This window comes from Macrotis lagotis, chromosome X, assembly GCF_037893015.1.
Source record: "Macrotis lagotis isolate mMagLag1 chromosome X, bilby.v1.9.chrom.fasta, whole genome shotgun sequence".
Taxonomy (NCBI): Eukaryota; Metazoa; Chordata; class Mammalia; order Peramelemorphia; family Peramelidae; genus Macrotis; species Macrotis lagotis.
Window position 1 is genome coordinate 135,493,673 of NC_133666.1, and position 16,889 is coordinate 135,510,561.

The window sequence follows — 16,889 nt, forward strand, 5'->3', positions numbered from 1 at the left end:
GGAGAATGAAATGGAGTTGGGTCAGTAGCCAAAATGTGTTTCTTACACATTGTACTTTAAAGCTTTCTTTTTAGGTTTTTATGGTTTTTTAGGGGGTTTTTTAGGGGTTTTTTTTGCAAGGCAAATGGGGTTAAGTGGCTTGCCCAAGGTCACACAGCTAGGTAATTATTAAGTGTCTGAGACCGGATTTGAACCCACGTACTCCTGACTCCAGGGCCAATGCTTTATCTACTGCGCCACTTAGCCACCCCCTTTAAAGCTTTCTTTTATGAATATAGGAAAACAAAAATCATCTTTGTCGCCCACAAATGTGAAGATCAATATGATGAGTAGCCTATTAGCAGGCTTGGTCACATCTCTGCAAGGTTGTAATGCAGGAAGAGTCAACCAAATGGCTGTAATCGTGACAAATAACACAAAAAGCAGAAAGACATTTCTGAGTTGTTCAGCTTTCTTCTTGTGCCCTTTGAGGTAATGCTTTTCCTGAAGCATCTTCTCAACACAATACATGTGACTGACTAGGGAATATTTCAAACCCTCAAAAGCAAACATGGAGGGGGACATGAAGGGGAGGGGTGAGAGACAACAGTTGATATAGTGGTGTGAATCACAAAGATCAAGAACCCTGCTGCCAGCCAAGCAGTATGTGGGTGGCCATCATCCGGACAAGAAGCTCAGACTTAGAGACCAGAACCTGGTCAGGGAGGATTATTAAGGCAGGAGCTTAATGAATCAACTCATTACGATCTGTTCATTATAAGACAGGTGGCTAAATTGTTCACATCAACAGCCCCAAACCTCCAGAAAGGAAATTGCAGCCAATGGACTTACATGATAAATGAGTCATTCAAGGGAGAGAGTCACTCACAGAGAATAATTAAGTTCCACAACCCCAAGTGAACAGTATCTTTCTACCCTTCTCCCCTCTTCACTCTACAATGAACAGTTCTTAGTGCACCCTGCTGAACCTGTAAGTAATTCAATTCACTGCTCCATATTCAGACATGGTCAGAAAATAGGTGTGTAATTAAAAACTCAATACCAACAGTTTAGAGCAGTGGAATTGAATAATTACACACACAAACACTGAATATACCAAAATACCGTATGCTTTTGAAAGTTGTACACCTGTACACATTAGAAAGGTGAGACCACCTGTTCTGCTTCCAGAACAGGGAATCTGGGCGAAGCAGAGATTTCTGCCCAGTGACAGCATTCCATTGGCAAGTCTGATGAATGGCTTTTGCTTTTTAAGCACAACTTATAAAAGTCACTATATACAGAACGTTGCTGTTCCCATAGCAACCCTATTCACTCACATTCCAAGCACTGGAGGAATTGAATTTAATAACCTAACTGGTAATGCAAAATGAGTAAAGCAAATTTAAATTGGAGAATTTAAATGTTACTTTACCAAAACAGTCTACATTTAATTTCCTGGTACGGGATTTTTCTTTCCCTTCATTTGAAAGACAGTCACTATGCAAGGCTCTTCTTTTAATCATTATTACAAAATTAAGGAGTGTCATAATTATTTTCTATGAAATGTTCCCACTTACAAATTCAGCAAATAGATATTGAGTGCCCAATATATACAAAGGGTCATCCTGTTGTCTTGGGGAACACAAAGAAGTAAAAGATAATTTTCTCAAAGCCCTTACAATTTAGTAAGAAAATCTGAAAAATTAATAAAAATAATGAAAATAACAGTTTAAGGAAACAAGAGAAGAGACAGCACAAAATCACATATGACTATTAGAACTCAAAGAACACACACACACACACACACACACACAATAACAATTAGGAATTGTCACTAAAAGCTATGGTTTCCTTCCTCAGATGTTGAGGCATTCTGTTGCTCTTTTACATTCATAGTCATTTCTGTAATATAGTCACTATATCTCTCTCTATAAATATTTCTGTCTCTGTCTTTGTCCCAAATGATTCTGTTGTAAGTTCTACAAATGGAGGGAATTATTTTTGTATTGCCCAAGACATCTTGAATTTTCCCTTGCTATAAGGTAATAGTTGTTTTACAGTTCACAAATAAATGGAAGCAATCTTTGAGGAAAATTTCAGGTTACATTATTATATATGGCCTAGCACAATGCCTCAAATATAGTAGGAACTCAATGAATAAATGAGCACTGAGAAAATGAAGAAAAAAAGCACTAAAAATCTGTATGAAAGCTTTAAAAAAAAGTCATGTCAAATATTCAAATCCTTTTGAGACAAGATTAAAAAATTGCTAGATTAGTGGGTTACACAGACAGAGTATATGATTTTGGTGAGACATTAAACATAGTTACTCATTATTCCTTTTGAACAATATGAAGATGAGCTGAATTCCCATTAGTTAAAACAACTAAATGAATACTGACTAATAAATGGAATAAGAGAAAGATACCTAAGACAAGTAGAATTATACATAAACAAATTGAGGATATTGAGCTTGTAAAGAAATGACCTTTAGGTTGGATAGAATAGCCATTTTCATCTAGTCTGAAGAAAGGACTGTCATATGGAAAGAAGAAAAGTGAAATGTAGAATTAGGTCTAACAGATGAAAATTATAGATAAGAAAATGTCAGCTACCTCATATTACATATAATTTCTATCATATTATAAGTAAATATCAAATCATAGAAAAAAAGATTAGTAGTGTCCAATAGTTGAGTAAACCATTCATAAAAGGTTAATTCCAAAATACCTTACCTGTTGAAGCAGTGTTATCTGGCCAACTGCCAGCAATATTACAGAGAAACTTATGAATTGAATAGAAGATGGTGTCTAAGCATCCTTAAAGAAATTTGGTTTTGTCATTTATCACTTTAGAAAGGTCAGGAAAGAAAGACTTCATTGAGAAAGAGGGACTCTGATTGAGATGTTAAGACATGACAGGATTTGGACAGGAACAAAGGAGAAGATGAATTTCAATGTAAATAAATTAAAAGTGTGGAAGTAGGAAATTAGGGTCCCATATTCTCTTTGAGAGTCCACCTGAAGAAAGAAAGGTGAAGCTGGTAGAATTTTTCAAATCTAATATTAAAAATTAGTTTCATTCGTGCTGGCTAAGAGCCACACACAAAAAAAAAGAATCCAATGATATGGTGTTTTGGGTATCACAATAAAAGTACTAATTGACAATGAAAAATAAGTGCTCTATTTCATAGGGACAGAATGACAAAATACAACATTACTGTATAATGATTATTTTGAAACTCACATAACTATTTTCCAAACTAAAAAGCAATTGCTCTAGAGTCAAAAGAACTGGGTTCAAATTCTGCCTTTGCCAATTACTACCCCATGATATCTCAGGTTAATCACCAAACATCTTTGGTTCCTCAGCTATAAAATGAGAAGACAGGGCAAAATCACTTTCATGGTCTCTTTTCAAGATATGTAATTCTGTTAATCCATAAGTAAAATAATACTAATTTTTATTAAACTAGATGTTAGGGGAAGAAAAAGGAGAACAATTTTCTTCTATTATGGAGAATATGATCACAGAATCACAGACCTAGAGGATACTTTTAGGTTTATCTTAAAAATGAGGAAACTAAGACCTAAGAAGATTAAGTCATACAGTTAAGTCAGTAAGTTTAACACAGGTCCTTTGATTCTAATTCAATGTTTTTTGGAAAAGAGGAGAAAATACCAAGGAAAGGTCTGAGACATTACTCATTCTCTTCCTAGCCAAGTCTCATCAGTAGCAACAGAGCATCAGTTGCTACATCTATATGGTACTTAAAGTGCTCAGTATTTAAAAAATAGTATCTCACCTGATCATCACTACAACAAAGAATTGGAAAGTGATTATTCACACTTTACACCTAAGAAGGCCTAAGGCTTCAAGAGCTTAAATGACTGGCTTGAAGTCCCAGATCTATGGAGAGTTTGAGGTGGGAATTAACCCAGGTTTTCCAGGTACTGTCCATTTTACTTTTATCACATAGCTTGTAATTTCAAGAAAGGAAACAAGTGGAAGACTTAAAGAGCTAGGAGGGGATGAGAGATTGGCCACTGGAGCTGGGGACTGGCAGGCAATGGGAAGATTTCCAGAGTTAGGGGTAAATCACAGATGATCTGTACAGGTTAGAGACATCAGTTCTCTAATGCCTTGTCACACCAACTTTTCCCAGGTTCATGTTTCTGATTGGAGAGCCTGGATAACTTGGCCCTAACCACAGAAAGATATAGGTCTCATATTTTTATAGAGTTTTTGAAATAAAATGTCAGGTAGAATAATAAATAATTGATCAAACCATTGTAACTTGAAGATTATGAATTCAAGGCTAAATTCAAGTTTAGAGAGGGAGAGAGAGATCTTCATTGGAAAGCCATGAGACTTTTCCCCACCCAGTCATGTTAGTGAATATTAGAAGAAGACATGGAAAGGATGTATCGTGAAAGGTCCAGATTTCACAAAAATGAAGGAATCACAACTACCACAGATTTAAAATTACCTCCATGGACTGACACACGACTAAAATCAGAAAGGTGAAATTAAACAGGGATAAATTTAAACTCCTGCATTTAGATTTAGCCTGAAAAAATTAACTAAGTCATAATAGGAACAAGTTGGCTGTGCTTCAATTCACATTGGCAAAAAGGATAAGCTTAATAAAATGCTTAATATGAACCAACAAAAGTGTGATGTGGCTGTTAAAAATGCAAATACAGTCATAGGCTACATTAATAAACGTATGATCTAATCACAGGAAACAAAAGTGCCACTGTATTCAGTCACAAGGCATGGAAGAGTATCTTTTTCTAATTTAGGCTTCATGTTTTAAGACCAACCCTAAAAAGGGTTCATGAGATTGTTGAGGGGACTAAAACTCATGTCACACAAGAATCTTTTTAAGGAAGATTATGATGTTTAGCCTGGAAAGGAGACATGAACATGGATAGTCTTTTGGTTTTGGTTTGTTTGTTTTTTTTTTTGGCAAGGCAATGGGGTTAAGTGGCTTGCCCAAGGCCACACAGCTAGGTATTAAGTGCCTGAGGTAGGATTTGAACTAGGGTACTCCTGACTCTAGGGCACTGCGCCACCTAGCCACCCCTTGCATAGTCTTTTAATATTGCTTCAGAATGAGTTGCAACTAATGATGAGAATAAAGAAGAGGCAGATTTTTGCTCAATATGTGAACTTTTAAACAATTATAGCTGTCTAAAAAATTTGGGGGATTTGGGGCCTTGGCAAGAGAGGGAAGAGGTGGAGAGTGACAGATGCACTCTTCTCTCTTTGTGAATTCTTTACTCTAGTCAAGCTAATTCCTGCCTTTTTCACATCCTAAGCACTATATTACAATTCTCACCCACCTATCAAGTTCCAGTAGAAATCCCAATTCCTATATAAAGATTTCCAATCCAGGGGTGGCTAGGTGGTGCAGTGGATAAAGCACTGGCCCTGGAGTCAGGAGTACCTGGGTTCAAATCCAGTCTCAAACACTTAATAATTACCTAGCTGTGTGGCCTTGGGCAAGCCACTTAACCCCATTTGCCCTGCAAAAACCTAAAAAAAAAAAAGATTTCCAATCCAACCCATAGTGATTTATCTCTCCAAACTACTCATCTGTCATATCTTTCTTATCTGTTGCCTATGTCAGCTTCACAACTAAATTGGGAAGACATTAGATAAGGAACCATGTGTGAAGGACTCTAATAGACTCCATAGTTCCTTACACAAAGAAGATGTTCAATAAATGTTTGCTTATTGATTAGAATCAATGTGGTTGTTTTTCACTATCTCTAATCCCTTCTTCAAATTGGTAAATGTAGAAAATGCCATCTGAAAAAAAAAGAATCATTTCCCTATCAACTCACAATGCAAAACACTATTGTGTGGCAATCTTTGAAATATCAGCTTCTCCATAAAGGTAGTAATGTGCTTGGGAACATTCAAGACAGACAGTGAGTGCATTCAGTGGCAATCCTACACTTCTGGGATTAGTTTTTTATAACAATTACCACCTACCAGGGAATCAATCATTCCCTACTAATTTTCAAGTAACTTGTGGCTCAAAAAGTTTTTGCTGGAAGCTTTGTGGATTTTAGTACTATACCAAATACTCTAGCTAGAATTTACAATAAATATATAATTTCTGGAGCAACTGGTAAGTTGGATGTTTTCAGTATTCTTATGGCCCAATGAGAAAATTGCTGGGTAAAGTGGTCTCCATGTCTATGCTAATCATACTGTGAAAAAATTAAAGATTTAAAAAAACACTTATCAAAGAAAAGTTTAAGTCAAACAGGACCAGGAAGTAAAGTATATGAAAATAGTATAAACATCAGGTAAAGTAGTAGTACAAAGAAGCATGGTAGAAAATTTCAAGACAAGTATATGCCTGTTGTATTTTAAATGTAGGAGCAAAATGCTACCCCTCAAGTTTGAGATATACAGGCAGCTAGTAAAATAAGGGGGTGAAAGAGATTTGAGTAATGTAGGGGAACTCAGATATTAAATACATGTTGTGATACTTGAAGAACTACAACTGAGATGCTGGGATGATAGTCATAATTATTGATGATGCAGAGAAAACATCTGTGAATTATGGACTCCTGTCAAATTTGGAAAAAGATTTAAAGCAGAATAGAAGGGAAAGGAAGAGAAGAGTAAAAACGAAGAAAGAGAAGAAAATAGAGAGGAGAAAAAAAAGGAAAAGAGAGAAGATAAGAAAGTGAAATGAAGCAAAGAGAAAGGGAAGACAGGAATAGACAAAAAAATAGTGAAGTAAGGGCAAAGGAAAGGAAAATGAGAAAAAAGGAAAGGAAGAAGGAAGAGATAAGAAGGCCTGGGAGCAGGTGGCAGCCACCCTCAGCACCCTTGCCTGCACCTCTGCCTCAGCTCCCTCCTTTCCCCTCCTTGGAAAGTTCTGTTTCTTGGTGACTGGGTTTGGGGCTGGTGGCCGTTTCCCTCCTTTTCAAAGCAATATTCTGGGGACTGTAAAGTTGCATCATGCTGACTCTCACTGTCTGTTGTGAGCTGACAGGATGTCCCAGGTTCATGTAAGGGGAGGCCAGGCTGCACGTGGCAGTGCTAGGGAAAGGTCGTGCTGAAGAGAAGGCCAATTGTAAAGAAAATAAAATGCAAAGGGGCAGCTAGGTGGCGTAGTGGATAAAGCACTGGCTCTGGAGTCAGAAGTATCTGGATTCAAATCCGGTCTCAGACATTTAATAATTACCTAGCTGTGTGGCCTTGGGCAAGCCACTTAACCCCCTTTTGCCTTGCAAAAACCTAAAAAAAAAAAAACACTGAAAATAAAATGCAAAAGTCACAAAAAAAAATAAGTAAGCAAAGGAAGAGATAAAGAGGAAGAATAAAGGAGAAGGAGGGGGAATGGAAGGAAAAATAGAAGAGGGAAGAGAAGAAGAAAAGGCAGAAGAAGGGGTAGAAGAATAATGAGGCAGAAGGGGGAAAGAATAAAAGAGAAAGAAAGAGAAATAAGGTATAAGCCATATAATAAACCAAAACAAGGCTTGGATTTCCTTGATAAAATCACAAGCCAAGATTTCTGGGGCACCAGCTGTCCTCAAGAACACTGTTCTACAAGTCAGTCGGTCAATAAGTATTTTTTAAGTGCCAATTACCTGGCAAACACTGTGCTAAGTCCAGGCAATAAAAAGAAAGGTAAAAGGGAGTCCCGGCCCTCAAGAAGTTCACAGTCTAATAAGGAAGACAATTATTTTAAGGATTTACAAACAAACTACATACAGGATAAATCAGAAAGAATCAGCCAAGGAAAGGTACTAGAATTAGAGGAATCAGGAAAGGTTTACTATGTATAATTTAGCTAGGACTTGAAGAAAGGCAGGAAAGTCATGAGGTACAGATGAAGAGGAAAAGTGCTCCAGGAATGGTGCTAGCAATTAATGTTCCCAGAGTGGAAAGATGAAGTGGACTGTTCAAGAAACAGCACAGGGCAATGACTCTGAGAGGCATGTTGGGGACAGGAGGGAGTACAGTATAAAAAGATGTGGTGGGAAAGTTAGTTGTGAAGAATTGTGAACACCAAATAGGACTCTGTATGTGATCCTGGAGGTAACAGAGAGCCACTGAAGACTGTTGAATAGCTGTGTGATATGGTCAGCTCTGCAGGACTATCACCTTGACAACAAAGGAGAGGATGGACTGAGAGTTATAGGACTTGTGGAAGGGAAGACAGTCAGCCAGGAGGGTGGTGATGGGGGTTTGCACCAGAGGAATGAAGGGGGCATATCAGAGAGATGTTAAGAAAGTCAAATGAAGAGGCCTTGGCAATAGACTGGACATGCCAGAGTCGGGAGAGAGAATCGAAAAGAAAACTAGGTTATGAGCCTGGGTATCTGGAAGGAGGCAATGTCCTCTACTGTAACTGAGAAGTTAGGAATAGGGGAGAGTTTGAGGGAAAATGAGTTCAGTTTTGGGACCTTCTGGATGTAAGAGTTCTATGGGTTAAACTCCAACAAGCATGTGGAAATGTAAGATAGAGAGATCATAGTTAGGTTCAGAGATTTTTTAATAGATGTGAAAATCATTACAGGATAACCGAATGCATAAGATCTGATGAGATCACCAAATTAGAGGAGAAGAGAGATGGTGAGGAAGAGAAAAGAATGGAACCCAGAATAGAGCTCAATGGTAAAGCCAATGGTTAGCAGTATGTCAAGGGTGAAGATGCTGCCAAGTAGACTAAGAAGGAACTGTGAGAAAAGTCAGAGAAGTTGCCACAAAAACTTAAGGAGAGTGTCAAGGAGAAGAAAGTAATTAACAGTGAGTGTCCAAGTCATCATTGAGATTAAGGAAGAAAAGACTGAAAAAAAGGCCATTGGATTTGGCAGTTAAGAGAACATCAGGTAGAAAGATGAAGAATGCAGAGTTAAGAAGAGAACGGAAAGGAAATGGAGGTATCAATAGTAATTCACTTAGAGTTAAGAGTTTGGCCACAAGAGGAGGAGAGGCAAAATACAAGATATGGGTCTATAAAAAGACAGGAAGGAAAAAAAAAATAAACTTCCATCAAACTTGGAGTCATCCAGGACTTTTTAATATAGTCATGTTTCTACTACCCTTAAAAAATACAGCCAAACCATGCCCAAAAGCTATTATCCTATCTGTCTCATCTAAACTTCTTGAGGAAATATCCTCAGACTATTTACTTTTTTTCTAAACCATATAGCTACAATTTATCTTTCAACGTCATCATCCAATTGAAAATGCTCTCTCCAAAGTGATCAATGATCTTTGTCACATCTAATAATGGCCTTTTTTTCAATCATCAGTTTTTTGACTTTTTCACATACATACATACATATAGATATATATACATCTCTATAAAGACATATCTATATGTACACATGATACTGTTAACCACATTCTCCTTCTAGAGACTTCTCTCTCAAGACTTTCCCTACTTTGCTTTCTCTTGATTCTCTTTCTACTTGTCTGTCCTTTCAGCCTTCCTTGCTGAATTTTTAACTATGATAAATTTGCTTAAAGTAGGTGTATCTCAAGGCTCTGCCTTAGGTCTTTGCTCTTTTTTTCCTCTGAACTCTCAATTGTCAACTCCTCAGCTCACAAAGATTCAATGTTCAATTATTTTCTCTATGAAGATGCCTGATATATACACACACTCACACATACACAGAGCTTTAGCCCCATAACATCAATTGTCTATTAGATATTTTAAAGTGAATGCCATTTAAGCATCTCAAACTCAATATGCCTAAGACAGAAGTTATTAATCCCCCCCCCCAAAGCTTCCTACTCCTTTATTTATATTCTCTATTACTGTTAAGGGCACTACAAGTGCCCTTTCAGTGCCCCAAGATCACAACCTCAACATGAATTCAAGCTTCCAATCAGTTGCAAAGTCTACTAATTTTTTTCTTTTTTTTTTTTTTTATCATATCTAGCCTTCTCTCCTTTCTCTCCACTCATACAGCTCCCATGCTAATTCAGGCCTTCATAAACTCTCATAGGGATCATTGCAATGACCTCCTAATCAATCTCTCCTCACTCCAACTTATCCTCTACAGAGTTACCCAAGTGATTTTCCTAATCACAGGTATGACTATAGCAACCTCAAATTGCTACCTATTCATTCTGGGATAAAATATAAATTCTTCTACTTGAAATTTTACAGTTTTTTACAATGTAGTCTCCTTTTGTCTTTCCAGCATTCTCACATATTGTATTTTTCATGATCTCTATGGTACAACCAAACTGATTTACTTGCTGATGCTCATACATTACTCCAAAGTCATCATAGTCCAGTGGGAAGACAAATGTCAAAGTGACTGATGATGGCCCAGGATGCAGTGGATGGCTTGAGTATCTTCAATGAATGACCAAGCTCCACAGCTACTGCATCAACTGTCTTAATGGCCACTGGGAAATACTACTTTGAGTTACCCATTCCAACAGGAGAAGTGTTCATATAAACATTGTTCTTTCCAACTCACTGACAGGTATGAGGTCTGTCAGTTACCTTCTACTAGGTTTAGCCTATCTGCTAGACGGTTTTATTAAGGTGAAGACACTGTTTATGCAACAGCTTAGGTGAAAGTTGGGTGACAGGTGGACAACAGAGCAGTCCTGAAAAGAGGCTTAGGGAGCCCTCACATTAGAGGTATTAGTCCTCCCTGAACACTCCATACACCTAGGAATAGTACAGTGGATAGAGTGCCAAGCCAGGAGTCAGGAAAACTCTATGATCCTAGACTAATCACTTAACCCTGTTTGTCTCAGTTTATTCCTCTGTAAAATAAGCTGGAGAAGAAAATGACAAACCATTCCACTATTTCAAAAAATGTCATGAAGATTCAGAGGGAACTGAACAAACACAACACAAATCAGGATTTGAGATATTTCCAGTACTGGGAGTGCAAGTCTCTGTCTTCCATCTCATAAAATCCCTACCTTTGCTCAAAGTTCTTCTCAAATGCGACATCCCACAAGAAGTCTATCTTTCTATCCTGATTCCCCTAGTCACCAGCACTCTCCCGGGGAAATACCTTTGTATAGACTTGGCATTAATTGTATATTTACTTTTCTGTGTAAACACTATTTTTTCTAAATAGAATGGAAACTCCTTTGAGGACAGGATTGTTTGCTTTGTTTTAGACTCCCCAGCACCTGACCCAGTTCCTGGTATACAATAAAGATGTTTAATGAATGAAAGAATTAATCATTTTTATTCTATTTTTATTTAGTGACAGATTTGCAAGGTAGAAAATTTCAAAGACATGATATAGCATATTTACAATAATGTTATTTGCCAACACAGCAACTGCCTCAAGTGGCTCCCTATGACCAAAAATAGGGGGGGGAAAATCAACCTCAGCAGCATTAGTTTCTTCATATAATGGAGGAAGGTGTGGAATGTATGAGAAGATACACAGGTTCCTTTTGCCTTTCCCCTCCAAGACAGGAAATTTAAATTTTTCCCATCAATCAACAAATTCTAATAGCATATCCTCTTTAAAAGTACAAGATTCTAAATTTCCTAGTACCTTGTACAGATTTTTTCTTCTGTACTTAACATTCTCTTGAAATTTTAGTGTATTTACTTGTTAATGTCTCATTTTTCCTACCAAATTTAAATTCCTTGACAGGAAGGATGTTTTCTAAATAAACCTATCCTTCTGATGACTGTCTGCTGACCCCTAGTCTAGTCCAAAGGCTTGAACTTCAATAAGGTTTAGTAAATAATCATACAAAACAGAAGTTGACCTTGTAAACTGAGGCTATTCTTAAATAAATTAATATAAATGAAAACAAATACTAAATTACAAAGTATTAATTATAAAGTTTAGAGAAAGCCTGGAATGTCAGTAATAGCCTCACAGAAACAGAAAAGGACCTGAATTAGAGCTTGGAATACTGTACTTGGAATACAAGTATGATTCAGATTAGTGGAGAGAAGCAAAGAAATTGTTATATACAAAGGAAGTGACTTGAGCAGTAATTCTGTAGTCCCTGAGCTGTTAGTTGTGCCATTACAGGAGACCAATATCAAACTAAGTGCTTATTATGTGCCAAATATTATGCTGATCATTGACATAAAAGCATGATAAACAGTCCCTGCCTCAAGGAACTTATATTTTAATAATGGAAGAATAGCTGAGTGTGCGGAGGGGAAGGGATGGAAAAGGGAAGAAAAACAAGAAAAATATTCACATGGATGGAACTCTCAGGGGAGATTTGATTAGGTCCAGGACTAAGTCTTGACAAGGTCAAAGTTGGTCTATCAAATTCCAGGGGGAGATTTAGGTAATCATTAGGATTTAATTTTCTGGTAAAGAGGGAACAGAAGTGATGGCCCAAGATGAGTTCAGAAAATGCTATGAAAAACTGCCTATCATCAGAAGAATTTTAATTGATTCTCCTTTAAGAGGAAGTGTGGTATAGTAGAAGGAATACTAGTCATCTGTAAAATGCAACTGGTTAATCATCTCTAAGGTCCCTGCCAAATCTAACCCCTATGCTCCTTTTCTTCCTGATCCTAGGTAATAGAATTGCAGTCAATAGATAGAAGTTGTAGATATGAAAATTTCCATTCAGTACAAGGAAGAAATTTTCTAATTGCTCAGTCCACAAACATACAAATGGAATGAACAAGACTATGAGTTCATGATAGATACTATTCAAACAGCAGTGGAATTCAGTTATTCCAACTTCTAAGATTTTCTGAGTCAATTCATTCTGATTGACCACTTATTAAGCTCCTTTAATGGACCAAACATTATGTTTGCTAATGAAGATTATAAAAACAGAAAACAAAAATAGCCCTTAACCTTAGGAAGTTTAGATTTTCCTGAAGGAAAACAATTAACCTTTCCCTAATTCACTGCTATAGCTAACTTTGCCTTCTACAGTGTCTAAGCCCTCTAAATGATCCTCAGACATTCACTAGCCTTGGTCCTTAAATTCCTTGGCCAAAGGGTCAAGAATAGAACAAAGGATAATAGAAATAAGGGTTGTATTGTCTGTCATTCATGCCTTCTCAAATCTCAAATGAATATCAAGATCACCATACACATACCCTACTCAATCTCTCCTCCCCACTTTGCCATTCTTTTCTTCTCTTCTCCCTCTCCCTTCCTATATCATCTCACCTGCTTTCCCTCTTCATCTCTCACACTCCTTTTGCCCCCTCACCTTCTCTCACTGCTCCTACTATAGTTGAAAACTTTTTATCCTTTCTTTAAAAATACCCTTCATGCCATCTTTTCAGCTTTTGTTATATAGCTTCTTCCCTTTCACTGCCAAACTCTTAAGAATTGCCTTTTTTCTTTCTCTCTACTTCCTTAACACCTACACACTTCTCACTTTTTGTGTAATAGAGTTTCCCAAGCCATCACTTAAAGGAAATTATTCTTTCCAAGCATAGCACTCGCCTGTAAATATGATGGTATCTTCCAAGTCCTCTTCTTGCTTCTATGACATTTTGGCGCTGCTGGTAACCCATGCTCCTGAATACATTTTTTTCTCTGAGGGCTTTCAGGACATTACTATTTCCTGGTTCTCTTTCTTGTTGTTTTATTAGTCTCATTTTCCTTTCTGTACTGTACTACCTACTGCTTTAACAAGGATATTTCAGACTTCCGGCCAAGATGGCGGATAGAAGACAGGCACAGTTCTAAAGTCTCCTGATCTTTCCCCATTTAACATATGAAACAAACCTCTTAACAGAAATCCGACCCACAAAACCCAGAAAGAAAAGCCAGGAGAAAGAACACCTACCTCAGGATTTGTCTCCCTCAGCAGCACTGGACAAATTTGGGCAGGGGAATCTGGGCGTAGAGGGCCAATCTGTCCCAGATTAGCAGCTGAATTGGAGCCAGGGAGTCTGAGTGCCTGAGAGACAGACCTGCTGGATCAGTGGTGGGGCTAGATGGCAGGGGCTGGAGACAACTAGGGAGCAGAGGCTCAATGACCCTCTGGAGCTTGCCAACAGGGGTGCGGTGGGGGGTGGTGTCGAGTTCCTGTGCAGGAGAGTTGCAAACACCATATCTGGGCTCCTCTAGTCTGTTGAACTCTTTTAAGTCCATGCCTCCATTGCAGCTGAGGCCTCTCCCTGGAACAAACAATAGCAGACTACTTCTGCCTCAGGCACAGGTTCCTGAGAGAAGAACCAGTCCAGCTAACAATAGGGAGAGGGATGACCTCACCCCAGGGTAAAGCCCACCATAGATTGAAAGCAAAAGGATTCAATAGCTCCAAGCCCTCCCTTCAAGCTAAGGGAGAAGGCCTCAATCAAAGTCACAAACACTCCAGAGAAAGCAACCAGCATCTCCTACTGGCCAGCCAGAGAAACTGCACTCAGTGAGTAAAGCCTCTAGTGATGCCAAGCCCCTGTGAACCAGCCCGTCCCCAACTCAAAGTCTTAGCAAAATGAAGAAGGGTCAGAGGAAAGGTGGATACATAGAAAAATTCTTAGAAGGGAAAGACCCTAACTCAGAGAGACCTAGAACCTCTGAAGAGAATATGATCTGGTCTCCAGCACAGAAAGACTTCCTTGAAGAAATAAGGAAGTTTAAAAATCAAGTGAAAAATTTGAGAGAGACAATTAATACCTTGCAACAAGAAAATAAATCCTTAGAAAATACAATTGGACAAATACAAAATGAGAATAAATCTCTCAGATCTTCAAATGGGCAAATGCAAAAAGAAATTAATTCTCTCAAAACCTCAATTGGTCAAATGGAAAGCTCTTTCAAAAGTAGAATTGACCAATTGGAAAAGGAGTTGCAAAAGGTTAATGAAGAAAACTTCTACCCCCCAAAAAAGAATGGAGTCTACAGAAACTAATGACTCCATGAGACAGCAAGAGTCAGTTAAACAAAATCAAAAAATAGAAAAAGTAGAAGCAAATGTAAAATACCTCATCAACAAAACCACTGACCTCGAGAATAGATCGAGGAGGGGCAACCTGAAAATTATAAGACATCCTGAAAACATTGAAGAGAAAAAAAGCCTGGACTTAATATTACAGGATCTAGTGATGGAAAACTGCCCTGATATCATGGAATCGGAGGGCAAAGTAGTTATTGAAAGAGTACATAGATCCCCACCAGAAAAAGATCCTAAAATGAAAACACCAAGGAATGTTGTGGCCAAACTGCAGAACTTTCAGATAAAAAAGAAAATCCTGCAAGCAGCCAGAAAGAAACAATTTAAATATCAAGGAGCCACAGTAAGGATCACTCAGGACCTGGAATGAGATATTTCAAAGAGCGCGGGAGCTTGGAATGCAGCCAAGAATTTCCCGCAAAGCTGAGCCTTCTCTTCCAGGGAAAAAGATAGACATTTAACGAAATGGAAGAATTCCAAAAATTTCTGATGAAAAGACCAGAGCTAAACAGAAAATTTGTACATCAAACAGGAGGTTCAAGAGTTACATGAAAAGTTTAAAAAAATAAAAGGGTGGCAGTAAAATGAAAAAAAAAATGCAATCCAGTAAGTTGAAACTGGCTATATCCCAGCGTGGGGGGGGGGGGGGGGGGGAGATTCTCATAAATCTTGAGAATTGTAACTCTAACAGAGAGAATATACCTAGCCAGAAATGATGGACATTCATGACCTACCCATGAGACTGCTATCTAAAGAGATATAACTGGCTTTAACCCCACTTGGGAGAAAGACCCTAATAACTCTCAGGAATTTTGACTCTATTTGATAAAATATACTGAATTAGAAAGGACAGACACTCAGAATTTTCTATGACTTAGATAGGGGAGGGTGTGATATAGGAGAGCAAACACACTGAAGGGGGTGGTATTCCAGAAACAAAATACTGGGAAATGTGGATAAGGGGGGAAGAAAGGGGGAAAAATACAAACAGAGGGAAGATAGCACAGAGAGCAATAAAGAATTAGTAATCATAACCTTCAATGTGAATGGGATGAACTCTCCCTTAAAATGTAAGCGAATAGCAGAGTGGATTAAAAACCAGAATCCTACAATATGCTGCTTACAAGAAACTTATCTGAAGCAGAGAGACAGATATAGAGTAAAGGTAAAAGGTTGGAGCAAAATATATTTTGCTTCAGCTGAAGTAAAAAAAAGCAGGGGTAGCAATCCTTATCTCAGACAAAGCAGCAGCAAAAATAGATAGCGTTAAAAGAGATAAAAAAGGAAACTTTATCCTCCTAAAAGGTACCATAGACAATAAAGTCATTTCAATATTGAACATATATGCACCCAGTGGGACAGCACCCAAATTCTTAGAGAAGATGAAAGAACTACAGGAAGACATAGACAGCAAAACTCTACTAGTGGGAGACCTCAACCTCCCACTATCAGATCTAGATAAATCGAATCATAAACAAGAAAGAAGTTAAGGAGGTAAATATAGTGTTAGAAAAATTAGATATGGTAGACTTATGGAGGAAACTGAATGGGGATAGAAAGGAATATACCTTTTTCTCTGCAGTACATGGAACTTATACAAAAATTGACCATGTACTAGGACATAAAAACCCTAATGATTAACTGGAGAAAGGCAGAAATAGTGAATACATCTTTCTCAGATCACAATGCAATAAAAGTCATATGCAATACTAGGCCAAGGAGATATAGACCCAGAACAAACTGGAAACTGACTAACCTCATTTTAAAAAAATGAGTGGACCAACAAACAAATTATAGAAAGAATTAACCATTTTATCCTAGATAATGATAATAATGAAACAACATACCAAATCCTATGGGATTCATTCAAAGCAACTCTCAGGGGATATATTATAGCTCTAAATGCTTACATGAATAAATTGGTGAAAGAGGAAATCAATGAACTAAACATGCAACTAAAAAAATTAGACAAAGAACAAATCAAAAATCCCCAATTAAATACCAAATCAGAAATTCTAAAAACTAAAGGAGAAATTAATAAA

General features: G+C 37.6%; 1 protein-coding gene across 6 annotated transcripts in view; it reads right to left on the minus strand.

The window, feature by feature from the left end:
* MAD1L1 (mitotic arrest deficient 1 like 1) overlaps positions 1–16,889 on the minus strand; it is an 894,370-nt gene that overhangs the window by 440,880 nt on the left and 436,601 nt on the right. Inside the window, exon 2 of one of the 6 annotated variants that reach the window (XM_074208805.1) lies at positions 13,738–14,071. The exons of the other annotated variants lie outside the window; for them this stretch is intronic. The gene's annotated coding sequence lies outside the window, so the exon portion shown is untranslated. The remainder of the gene's footprint in view (positions 1–13,737; positions 14,072–16,889) is intronic. 6 annotated transcript variants of the gene reach the window in all.